This window comes from Mustela nivalis (assembly GCF_964662115.1).
Source record: "Mustela nivalis genome assembly, chromosome: X".
NCBI classification, from domain to species: Eukaryota; Metazoa; Chordata; class Mammalia; order Carnivora; family Mustelidae; genus Mustela; species Mustela nivalis.
The window spans coordinates 127,469,927-127,482,627 of record NC_139040.1 but is presented as its reverse complement, the minus strand read 5'-3'; the positions used below and the strand labels follow the sequence as shown (position 1 = coordinate 127,482,627).

Sequence of the window (12,701 nt, the reverse complement as noted above, 5' to 3'; positions counted from 1 at the left end):
AGGTGTATAGCTAGATTCTTATTTTTTGCATATGGAGGTCCAGTTTTTCGAGAACCATTTGTTAAAAGGCATTAAAATGCCTTTGCTCCTTTCCTCAAATTAGTTGAGTATATTTGCGTGGGTTCCTTCTGCCTTTTAATTAAAAATTTGGCTACTATTTAGGGGGAAATACTGATAGCACTCACTGCAAGCAGACTCTTGTCAAGTCCCTCCAGTCAGCAACCAAAAAATAATTGTTTGGCATATAGAGCTGGTGCCTTGGATAGGGGCGGAAAGCATTGCTGCTCACTCTCCATATTAACCTTTACTCCTTTCACAGTGCTCCTTTCCTGCTCTGCTTTATTTCCTGTTTTCTCCCACCTTATGGGACACACGTTTGAGAAATCTGCAAAACACGTGCCATGAAACCGTCTCATTTACCCCCTCTCTACCAGCCACCTAGCTTTTCCGAGAAAGAGGAATTTCAGCGACATCACGATAAACGTAGGCGGTCTATTTTCCTGTCTGGGGTCTTACGAAGTCCCTTAGGGTTCCTAGGATAAGCTCTGTTCCTGACTTGCAAGAAGACGTTACCAAAGAGACAGGATGGATTCTGAGCTCCCTTGCAATGTTCGTTACCGAAGGCCAGCTGTAAAAATTGGTCACAGCCGTCCTAGTTTGGAGTGAGGATTTCCACCAGTTTCCTATACTTTAATGATTGGCACCTGCCAAGTAATCAAAACATACAAAGAGGACTTTCCCGCAAGTTCAGCTAGGCATTTCCAAGCAGCTAACGACAGGCAGGGCCGGCGAGGCAGAGGGCCAGTTCTGCTGCGCGGCTACTCGAGAGTGTGCGGTAGCCGAGGGCCGCGTCCCCGTAAAGCCGAGAGCTGTAATGATGTCAACTTGTTATTTACTTTCCAAATCTGAATGACTGAGCAAGGCGAAAGGAGAATCAATCAACCACAATGTGACCCTACAGGCGGAAAAAACGCAGCGCTCCCACCAGCAGGCGGTGGGGGAGGGGAAGCACGTGTAACCGGGGCAGGGTTGCATCATGAGCTCGCTCGGGCTCTCGATTGCACCCTCGGTTTTTCGATTGCATGTAATACCTCAGCATCAGTCCGCACAAGCCCAGGGAGCCGGGGAGCAACGAAGGGCAGGCTCAAGGGAAGGCCCCCCCACGTCCTTTTGGGGACCCTTGAATGGCAACTGATACATATTAAGACACAATCTATTCTGCTGATTCACAATTATGGAGACAGTGTAAGTGTGTATTTTTTATTGATGTGCTCTAATAATGGTGTAGCAACAGTCGTTTTTACATCAGTGACGTTTTACTGCAATATTTTTAGGTCCGCCTTTTTGAGGGAGGACCAGCCCCTTAAAAACTCACCTCGCCCCCCCCCCCCAACAACCTGAACAACAAATGGTCTAGTGTCCCAGGAAGGAGCAAGTGAGGTTACAGTTTAAAATGCTGAGTGTACTGGGCTCTGCGCGCAAAGCTCATTATACACCAAAGGGAGGGGCAAAGTTATCTTAAAATATTCAACAAAGCAGACGCTGAAGTGCAGGGTGGTGGGCGCGGTGTCTGTTTAATTGAATTAAGACGGCGAGTGGTGGGCCGGGGTCTCCAAACTGGGGAGGAGGACTGAGCTCCGGGGACTTTGGTGCGCCAGGGCCAAGCCAAATAAGCCATTGCAACATAAAACCCTTTGCAAAGCCTGTGGGTGGAGTGGGGGGTCGGGCGTGGAGAGGCCCGAGGGCCCAGGTACCCCCAACTCCAGAGGCCCAGACCCCTTCTCTAAGGAGCTCCTGGCCTCTACTTATGTGTGCCCGAGTTTTTCTCCCCAAGCGTTTCTGGTTCTTTCCGGGAGGTGTTTTGCAAAGGTCGAGGCTCCGCCTGAGTCCCCACTTTTTTGGGAGGGGAGAAGAGGCCTTTGGGGTGTCCTCTGAGCAGCCCATTTTGAGACAGATGCACCCTCGGGCAGCTTGCAGGGGGTTGTTAGGGCCGCCGAGGAGCTTCTTTTTTGAGGTGGAGGAGGGTAACACTCTAGCTGTGGTTCGGGTTCCCCTCCCCCCACTGGAAACCGCGGGGGTGGTGGCCCGGGTTCCTGTCCCCTCTTGGCAGTGGGGGGAAAGGCAGAGTTTGGGAATGGGACTGCGTGGGGGTAGGCCCGCGTTTACTTCATCCCCCTTGGAGGCCACGGGGAAAGGGAGAGGTCCGAGTTCCCCCCACCCACGCTAGGGTGGGGGCCAGGGGAGAGCGCGGGGTGAAGGGCTGAGTAGGGTCGCAGATTCCCCCACCGTGGGGTAGGGTAGGGGCTGGATTGGGACTCCGGGCCTCCCCAGAAGCCGTGGGGGGTGCGGATTCTCACCCCTTCCTTCGCCGTGGGGGGAGGGGCAGGCCTAGCGTCCCCTCCCCCGGCCGTGGGGGAGGGGCAGGATTAGGACGCGCCCCCCCCCCCAGGACGCAGGGGCGGGGCCAAGTGGACTCGGGTTCCCCTCCCCCGGCCGTGGGGGAGGGGACGGGTTGGGGGTTGGGGAGCGCTCCCCCCCCCTCACCCCGGCCGTTGGGGAGGGGCTGGCCCGGGCGGCGGCGGCGGCGGCGGCCCCCCTGGAAGTCCTCCCGGCCGGGGTCGGCGCGCTGGCGGCCGCTCCCCCCCCACCCCCCACCCGGAGGTCACTGCCCGTGCCGGTCCCTCCCGCCGTCCCGCCCTCTCCCGCCGCCGCCGCCGCCGCCGCTCCCGCCCCAGCCCCCCCCACTCTCCGCTCTCGGGAGCGAGGAGCCGCCAGCGCCCCCGCCCCGCCGCCGCCGCCGCAGCGCCCTCGGCCGCCATTCGGCACCCGAAACTTTCCAGCGCCCGCGCCTCTCGGGGACTCGCGGCGGCGGCGGGGCGGGGGCGGCCCGGGGGCGGCGCGCGGCTGCTCCGGGGCGCCGGGCCCTCCTCGGCCGCGGCACGGCCCGGGCTCGGCGACGGCCGGCGGCGGGGAGGCTCGGAGCGCGGCGGCGCCGCCACAAGTTGCGCTGCGGGCGGCGAGGTGAGTGCGCGGGGCTCCGGCGGCCGGGCGCGGGGCGGGGGGCGCAAACTTCTCCGGCGGGGGTGGGGGGCGGCGCGGGGCGGCCGCCGCGGCTCTGGAGGGACGGGTCCCCAAGTGCGCCCGGGCTTCGGGCCGGGGTGCGGCGCGCTCCCTGCAGGCTGAACAATACCCCGCTGCGGCCGCTCCCCGAAGTGCCGGCGCGCCGGGGGCGGGGGCTGGGGGGCGGCGTGGGGAGGGGGCGGCGGCCGGTAAGTTTGGGGGAGCGCCCGGCCCGGCCCCCGGGGTCCCTTTGTCTGCCGGTTCTGGGGCCGGCGGGGCGGACCTGCGCCGCCGCGGGATCCCCCCGTGGGGGAGGGGCGCCCATTCATCCCCGGGCGCCCGGGACCGGGTGGCAGCGCGGCCGCGCGCGGCGGAGTGAGGGGCGGGCGAGGCGGCGCGGCGCGGCGCGGCCCGGCGGCTGCTCCGTTTCCGAGACGCGGAAACTGTCAAGGAAGTCCGGGGCTCCCGGCCGGAGCGAGGGCACCCGGCTGAGGGCGACATCCGCGCGCGCGCGTGTGTGTGTGTGTGCGCGCGCGCGCGCGTGGGGCGGGGGTGGGGGGCGCCCCTGGCGAGGCGGGGTCTGCCGAGCTTGGCCTGGACAGGGTGCAGACCTGTTGCTCCTAGGGCTCGGGGGAGGAGTACCCCCAGGTCGGTGTCGTGGGCAGTGCTCCCCAGGGGGCACCGTCCCTGCGTGGGGGGGGGGGCGATGCCGGGAGCGCCGTGGGGTGCGCCTTTGGGTGTGGGGGCCCGCCTGCTGTATGACAGTTTGGGGTCGCTAGAGACCGCCCGCGCGGGGGTAGGGCCTGGGCTTCACGTGCGCCGCCCGAGCGAGCGCGCGGTCAGGCCTCGGCCCCGGCTCGCTGCTCGGCCTGGCCTTCCCCGAGCCAAGTGCGCTGGAAATTCCACAGAGTTAGAGGCGGAGGCGGGTTTCTCGTACTCCCCCTAGTCGGGGATGTCGTGGGGCAGAACCCCCTAAAGACCCAGAATCCCACCGCCTGCTGCTCCGGCAGCCGCTTCTGGTTGGCACGGTCCCAGGGGGCTCGACCCGACTTCTGGCTCTTTTTCTCTCCCGACGCGCCGCCCCAGTCCCCGGTGTAACCTGGAAGGGGAGGGGCGGGACTCCGGATGGGAGGGGGAGGGGTCGGGGCGAGGGGAGAGCCCTGCGAAGGTCCCCGCCGGCGGCTTCCGGGTGGCAGTCGGCTCTCCCCGATTTTATAAAAAGTTTCCAACTTGTCATTCCTAGAGAAGAGGCGATGAGCGCGGGGCCGGAATGCTGAGTATGGCACAGGAAGACATTAAGATGACACTTTTATTTTAGAGGATCCTAGTGGTTCAGATGGGCTGCAGATTCTGCAGAAAAGTACCCAGCCGGATGACTAATCCGGGGATAAAAGTTGAAGTTCATTATTTGACCCACTTATTAAAACGGTTCTTAAGGGGATTCCAGTCCTTAAGTGAACACACACCTGGGGGACAAAACCCGAGAGTTTTAGGCATTTTACTGGGCGGCGTGCACTTGGGGACAAAGTAGTATTCGCTGGATCCTCTGGGGCTGGCTTTTCCTTTTGCTTGTGTGCAGGGCTTCATCAGTCCGCCAGTTACCCACACCCAGGTTTCCTCCCCCTTCCTGAGTGTTTGAATGTTTTAATGGACTGAGTAGGGATGGAGCGGCTCTTAGGTCCTGGTTGGTCTTAATCTGACCTTCACCCTGGGAGCTCTGGACGCCTCACCCGGACCAGGAATCAGGAGTTTCCAGGAACCCACTGTCGGGAGGGGGACCAGTGGTTCTGCAAAGAGGTGGACAGAGCCCTTGAATCCAACTTTGTCTTGACACATACTGCTTGGCTGGAAACCCAACCTTTGTCCCCATTTGGCCTAAAACGGTGAAGGGCCTGCCCTGCTGACCTTGAAGGCCTGTAGCTTTTCTGAGCATCATTTCTGTGTATGTAAAACTGAAAAAAAGGGAATTGAAATCGTGGTCCTCACTGTGTATGGTGCAGACAGAAAGAATGTGTAAGTTTTCTTAAAACGGTAAAGCGGCCTGTACATGTTATTTTTGCTGTTCCACAAATCGAATAATTGCCTTTACGCTCTTTGAGTGCCGTGCACTTAATGCTGCGTGCGTAGCGATTATTATTTTTATTCTGCGGAGAGAACACTGACTTGTGAACGCAGGGCGGAGAGAGGATTGTCTGATTCCCGAAGCCCAGCTCTTACGCTGGCTGTTCCTGTTTTTATGCCTGCCTGGCATGAGTTTTCACGTTTGGACAGCTAAAGCTCTCCAGATGACATACACACATTCACAAACGGGGATCTGCGGTGAGATCCGTGAACAGCTACAGACATAGCTGCACGGAATCAAGAGGCTTTGACCACGGTGGAGAAATGGCTTTCATAACTTCGTTGTCCGGTAGGGTAACCACCGGCCACATGTGAACATGGAGATTCAAGTTAATTAAAACTCTGTAAAATTAACGGTACTTTCAGTTTCTGGAGCCGTAATTTACGTACTTAGTGACCACAGTATTAATTAGCGCAGTCCACATGGAAAGTTAGGTGAGAGGGTGCAGCTCTGTAGTTACTGCAACAAAATCTTAATAATTACTGTACTTTTGTGGGGGGAGAGGAGAAGCTATACAAGTCTGAATTAATTCACAGGTAAACTTAGCAAAAACAAAAAGGACCCATTTCCGCAGGTGATTGACCCAGGAAAGTGATTTCAGCGTATGGGTTCCTTTTTTTTTTTTCCTTCCTCTTATGTAGGCTCCAATGTTCAGGCCCGGATGTGGGGCTTGAACTCACGACTCTGAGATCAAAAGGCCCGGGCTCTACTGTCGGAGCCAGCCCGCCTCAAGTGAATGATTCTTAACTTGCAGTTGAGAGCTGTGGTTTTGGATTGGGGTGCTTTGGATCAGTTTTGAATTAGAAAACCAGGACTCTGGGCCAGAGTCCCTCCCTGAGCCAGTAGCCCTGGGGGAGTGGGGTTGGAATCTCTGTATTGGTTTCCCCTTTGGAAAAAAGACATAGTTGTTGGCTGGTCCCCAAGATGCCAACCTAAGGAGAGTGTGGTAAGCATCTCCTGGGCTTGGGGAGCCCACGCTGTTAGTCTTGGGGAGGCCCTGTGTGGGTGATGGCAGGCGAGGCCCTGCCGTATGTATTGTAACCTTCGCTTACCGTGGATGCTGCGGTGAAGTTTGAGTCTTGAGTCTTGAGGTCAGAATCTTCCAAATTAAAAAGGCTGATAGGAAATCTTTCCAACAAAGTGAGCTTCCACAATTCTTAAAGTATATATATATATTTTTTTAATGGCTGAGTGCTCTAGCTGTTTCCTGGACTCCAGTTCCTGAGACAGGGTGTTCTTTTTACTACTTAGTTGATGTGTCCTTTTCACAGTTCTTTGTATTTTTTACAGTAATGGGTTAGAAATTTTATTTGTAAATGAGGGTTGGGACCCAGTTTGGGGGGGGGGGGGACTCAATTTGGTGGGTATCCGAGTGGTGACTTCAGATGACCTTTCTGCCCTCTGCCCTCACTCACTGGTGCTTCCTCAGGGCTCTGCTGTGACGGTCAGCGTTCGGCTGCAAGTATTTATTAAATATCAAAGTTCTCCCCCATTATTTTCCAGAGAAGGGAGAAGGGCCTCTGCCAAGGGAGGCCGGGCCCGGAAAAGCCGCCCCGATTTCCCGGCCCTGCGCCCGTGGCTCTGCTAGGTCTAGCTCCCGGCCTAGGTGACAGTCACAGAGTCTCTGTGTCCAACATGATGCTGTCTCAGCTGTGGTTTCCTGATACCTTGCATTTGTGCCCCCCGCAATAATGTGCTACATCCAATAAGATAATTTTTCACTCTTAAAAACATTGAAAAAATAGTTTCCATCAGGAAGCAAGACTAAAGTCATTTTGTAAACACTTCTTGTTTTTAAACTTGGAACGATAATCTGCTCCCCCGCCACTGTTTTGAGGATGAAGGCAGTAAAGGGCCTCCTGAGCAGAGACTGGGACGTGAGCTTCCCCCGGGGTCTGGCCCTCCATGGCCCTCCCCCCTCCTCATCCTTTCCACGGGGCCTGACCACACCGACTGCGTTGGCCAGATTGGCACAGTGAGACCCAGCAAAGCCAAAATAAGAGCTGGATGTGGGAATGGCCTTGCCAAGTCAACATGTTTACTCGGTCGAGAGGGTCTGAGAAAACGCATTGCAGACCTCAAGGGAAAAAGCGCTGTCACTAAGGAATTCGCTCCCCGGGTGGCTTCGGGACCCGGGTGCAGGGAACTTGACTAAAGATGGTCCTGTGCCCTCTGGGCATGTTTGCTCCCGTGTGGCTCTGAAATCCTTGTGGACAACCTGCCACGTGATCGAAGACTGTAGACGTGAGCTGAAAGCCAGAGAAATTGGGCCCATGGAAAGGGAAGACGCTGGAGGAGAGGTTTCAATCTTGCTGAGAAACTGGGTGCCGGGGCAGGGGGCACTGGAGCTGGAGATGGGGCTGGCGCTGGCTTCCAAAGAAAGGCGACGTTTTCAGAGTCGAGGACAAGGGAGATGGTGGTTTATGGCCGTTGCGCTTGGAGTAGTAAACTCCAGAATCTGGCGGTCGGCTAAATGTTCTCAGTGGGAGCGTTTTTGCCCACTACCTTCAAGGAAATATCTAGAAACATTGTCCAGGGTCCCAGCATGGGGGAGGGGAACGGTGGTGCTCCTGGCATCCTGGGGGTCTGTGGATGCTGCCAGATAGCCTGCATTGCAAAGGACAGTCCCCACTGCAAAGAATGATCTGGAGCCAAATGCCAGGGCTGCCCGGGGCGGGGGTGGGGGGGGAGGGAACCAACCCTGAATTCAACACTGTATATACGACCGGGTGTGGGACAGAGGCCGGGGGGAGGTGGGTGCCAAGCCAAAGCTCTGTGTCGAGTTCTGTGTTCTCCTGGGACACCCGTGCTTTTCGGGAATCTGTTAGGACGTAAGTCCCATCACATCGCTGGTGGAGAAAGGACGTTTCTGATCTCACAGGAAGAGCGGGAAAGAGAGCAGGCGTGAAGGGGCTTGGGGGAAGGAATAGAACAAGGACAACAGGTGTTGGGGGGGTCGGCTATTAGTTGCCTGACCTCCCCCTCAACCCAAGTAGTTCAGAGTCCGCAGATGCCAGTGCACCTGGAAAGCTGTTCTCCGACTTGCCCCTCTTTGTTGTATGGATGTGTCACATGCCGGCTCGGTCTTACTTTTGGTCATGTGAGGGGGTCCTTCTTGGGCTCCTGGTGGCCCTGGGGCAGATGACGCGGCTGTGGGGGAAGGTGGTTTTGTGGGCAGCTTGCTGTGCCCTGATGCATCTTTGGGCAGATCAGTGTCTTTCTCTGTCATTCATTTTCTCATTGAAAGAGAGAAAACAGAATTCCTTTCTCGGCCTCGGAAGGAGGGAGGGCTGTTATGCTGGGAGCCCCGCATGCTGGTGCCTTCCTCCACGCTGAGGTTGGGGATTTCGGTGTGCAAGTGCGGTGATGACGGTCAGGACGGTCTCCCGAACTTGCTGCCTTCCCTTCCTTATCTCCCCACCCCCCACCGCCCTCAAGTTCAGTTTCAGGGCCGGTTTGTAGACATGCATGCATGGGTATAATTTTCCGAATTAGTGTATGAGAAGATGCACTGTCGTCTCTTCCAGTGTACGGTTTTATGAGTGTGCGCACGCATAGATTTGCGTAACCAGCACCAAAATGGGGATACAGAACAAGTCCATCACCCCCAAGGCCTCCTCCATGGGCACCCCCTCTGTCCGTCCCCCCCCCCCCCCCCCCCCGGCAGCTCTGCCCTCCAGGTTCTCATAATTGCATTTCAGCTCAGCCTCACACGCCTTTAGGGGAACCCCTCCACCCTCCCAGAACCCTCCTCTGTGTTTCTCTCTGATGACACGTGAACTTGACCCTTGCACACTTGAGCTTGTGTGTTTGCCTCGGAACAGCAGGGTTTGCACTGTGGGTGTTGTCGCAAGGAAGGAGAAGAAAACCTTGCTCTTCTTAATAGACTTTGTAAGGAGCCGTGGAGAAAGGAGGTCAGGTGTCCTGTTGGGGCTGCGAAAGAGGTCTTTTTTATGCCAGGTAATTCACGCTGCCGAATGAGTCGAAATGGGATGTTTTCTGATGCACTTGCAGAGAAATGTTTCCCGAATCTTACCGCGGTACTCCCTGAGAGACATTTACAACGTGAGATGTATCAGGTTGTGAAGTCCTGTCTTTGGTTTCAAAAACAGGACCCACACGTACGGGTATCACAGTCTTGCCAGTGGGGCGATACCACCAACAAAAGGTATGAACTTGTGTTTGCGTTACTTTGTTGGAGGGAAAAGTGAATTGCTGGGTCTGTGTTTCCATCTAATTGTTGGCCTGCATTTTACTTGGGACCATCATTTCACTTTTTGTGATCTCCTAGGAAATGGCATCTTTTCTAAGGAATTGACTTGGTGTTTTGGCTTTTTGCTACCATGGTGCCGCCCTGGGTGGCCCCCAGCTTGTGTGCGGTCCTTGAAAATCTGGGTGCGTCTGCCCGAGTCAGAGGGTAGGTGAGCGAATCGCGAGGCTTTTCCGCTCTCTTACTTGAGGATTTTCATTTCCAAAGGGGATGCTGCTTCATTGTGGGGTCGGCTTTTTTGGCCAGTGAAAAATTTAGGGAGACTGGTGGTTATTTTTACCGCATGCGTGGACCGCCACTTGACCCACTGTTAAATAGGGCAATAATGCGATATGTGATTTGATCCGTTGATTCGTTGCATGTTGTGCTTAAACGCAAACACAAAACACACACAGTCGAGCAATTCCGAAGGTATTTCCGGGTGTTCAGGGCCTCGTGATCATTTCTATGAGTACCGGAGTTTCCCGGGCTCAAGAGAGCCTGCGTGGTAGGCGAACACGTCCCAGTGTTTACTCTTGGGACAGCATTTTCTGAATTCCTCGGACGTTCTGGTTTTTGTTTTTTTACTTCCCCTACCTGGGTGGATGTTGCCTGGAGGCTTAAAAGAAAAGGAGAGTTTTCTTCACTTGCTTCCCCAGAACCTAGAACCTGTGACCCTAACTAGCCAGCACAGAGCCCGTGCACTTTCTGGAATGCTTGTCACCAGCCCCCAGCAGAATGCAGACCTTCCCACTTTCTAAGAAACCGAAAACTTTGATGAAGTCCACTGAGAACGAGGTCCCCGCCGTCACCCATGTTGGAGTGCGCTGGGGAGGGCGCTGTTCCCTTCTCAGAGCGTGGTTCCTTCCTGGGATCAGCCTGCTTGCCCGTCCTCCTCGGGCCTCAGGGCCCTGGCACGGGAGCCGATGTTGAGTTTGGAGATCCCAACAGGTGGAGGGGACGACCCGAGGAAGCTTCCTGTCCGTGGTGCCGTTTTTGTTCTTAGGTCAGAAATAACGAATGCTTTAATACAGTGAGACCGTGTAAGTCATCCTGACTGGGAGAACGATTCAGACAAGGTCAGCTTCTGTGTTCTAGTTATCCTTGTGGTTCTGACATCTGTTTGAAGATGAGAAATGGGAGAGCAGAGCAGCGGTCTGTCACCGGCCGCGTGTCAGTCGGTTGCACCAGCAGACACACCTAATGCCTGCCATCTGTAAAGTTCTGTGTGGCTGCAAAATAATGATGATGATGATAATACTAATAAAAGTTCCAGGTGGTTGTGGAGTTGTAGGTTGTGTTTGATAAAAACAGCTGAGCTGAAATTTGAGGTCTCTACCATTTGGTTCATTTGGGGAACGCATTAAACGTGGGTCCCTGCCGGAGGTTCTCTTTCCAGCACAGCCCTTGTCAGTCACGTAGCGTCCCACCCCGCTTCAGTCCCAGCCCTGGGTTGGTAAAATTCAAGTATTCACAATTACCGACTTGCGAGCAGTGATTGCCACTTCCTGGCCCTGGCAGATCAGTCTGGGAGACATGGTTTGGTTTAACTTTTAACTCGGTTATGAAAAAGATACCGCATTAGATTTGTATTTCTAAGAATGCATGGGTGACCCTTTGCCGGTTTCAACCGTTTCCAGGAATGCTGAAATGCTTTAAAAAGCCTCATCAGAAGAAGCAATGTACTAGGTATACCCAGCTCAGAAGTGGGTGAAAATAAGAATTAATGATCTCAACGTGTCCAGGGCATGGCAGAAATTATTGTAGACCAGATGAGAACAAGGCAGGAGGCCCTTGGAAATTAGAGTTGCCTTATAAATTTCATGGGACTCTCGGATAAATTTCATGGCCTTCTCAGTACATTTCCTTTAAACCGATAGACTCCGCATTTTGGGCTTGGGCAGGGGGAACCAGAGGTGCCCGGTGTCAGGTTTTAATTCCCAGACTGGTCCCCCAGGGCCATACCGTGTCCTCTTGCAGGAGCACAGCGAGGTTTGTTAGAGCGAGGGAAGAAAGGCAAACTGTCCGCCTACTCTGTGTCTCATTCTGTTTTTGTGGTTTGTGAAAAATGCCTGTAATGTTTGTCGAGGGTTGTTTAGTTAGTAAATAAATGACCTGGGTTGGGGGCACGGGCTCGAAACTTCTTCACTGATGAGGGTATGCAACGAAAAGACGTTCAGACGTCACCGAATGGGTCCCCGGAGGTAGCAGGAAGAGGGGGCAGTTTTGAAAGCTGTGAATGCACGTGGGACAGGGATGTGCTTCCCTTTCCCCTGGCTTCAGCTGCCAGCGCCTGCGTGTGTCCGTGCGCGCTGATCTACTGGGTTTTGTGAGTTTGAAAAGCGGAAAAAGTACTGGTGGTGCAGAAGATGAGGCCAGTCGCTGTGTTGCAGGTGCGTGATGAGGTTTTGGAACGCTGCTGTGCTTGTCACGCCTTTCGTGACACGGCAGTGTTTTCATAATCACTTAATTCTGTTCATAAATCAGCCGCTTGCATTGATGGTTGCCCTCAGGGCTCCTGAGGAACAGATTGAAGGAAGCGATTCAGAGTTCACAAGACAAGCAGCGGGAGAGGGTGCGCGAATGGGACGGGTGTGGACGTCTTTGCCTTACTTCAGTCTGGCTGTTCATTTGTTGGGTCTTTTTCCGTAGACCTGTTTCAGTGGTCATGGATGCTTTTAAATACATTAAAAACAAAACAAAACAAAACGATTTCACAGTAGAGTTTTTCTGTTTTGTTTTAAGAGAGGATTACTCAGGACGTCTGGGAGGCTCGGTCAGTTAAGCCCCACGGTTGGTCTCAGTCTCCGTGTGGTGGGCTTAAAGGCCCTCGCTGGGTTCCACCCTGGATGGGGAACCCACTTAGAGCTAAATAAATAGAATAAAGAGAAAACTCAGTCTGTGCTCTATTTGTTACTGGTATTCCAGAGAGCAAATAAATAGAAAAATGAAATCCATGATTCAGACCACACTGTGGTCTGCGGAGGTGTGGATGGGTACTGACCTCCACAAATGGGAGGTCTTTTGTCTGAGCTCATCTGCTGAGAATGGCTCAAGGTTTGGTTTTCGTGAGACTCGGTGTCCGCTGAGGTCTTTCCAGGATTTCCACGGCAGACTGTTTGTTTGTTTAACTTGAAATGATTGATCGGTTAGCTTCGGTTTTTCTCTGTCATTTTTTCAGTGTTGACATCAATTTTTCCCTTTGTGAGTATTGAATTTGCAGTGTAACTTTGTACGTAAAACAAAGCCCAGAGATTTGCAAGTGAATTC

At 54.7% G+C, this 12,701-nt stretch overlaps 1 protein-coding gene across 2 annotated transcripts in view; it reads left to right on the top strand.

Annotated features, from left to right (window-relative positions):
- The first annotated feature begins 1,015 nt into the window (after positions 1-1,015).
- Positions 1,016-12,701, top strand: part of TBL1X (transducin beta like 1 X-linked) — a 203,226-nt gene continuing 191,540 nt past the window's right edge. Inside the window, exon 1 of one of the 2 annotated variants that reach the window (XM_082717129.1) lies at positions 1,016-1,245. The gene's annotated coding sequence lies outside the window, so the exon portion shown is untranslated. Of the gene's footprint in view, positions 1,246-2,766; positions 3,022-12,701 lie in introns of those variants that run through there. The other variant, XM_082717128.1, reaches the window with a different exon arrangement.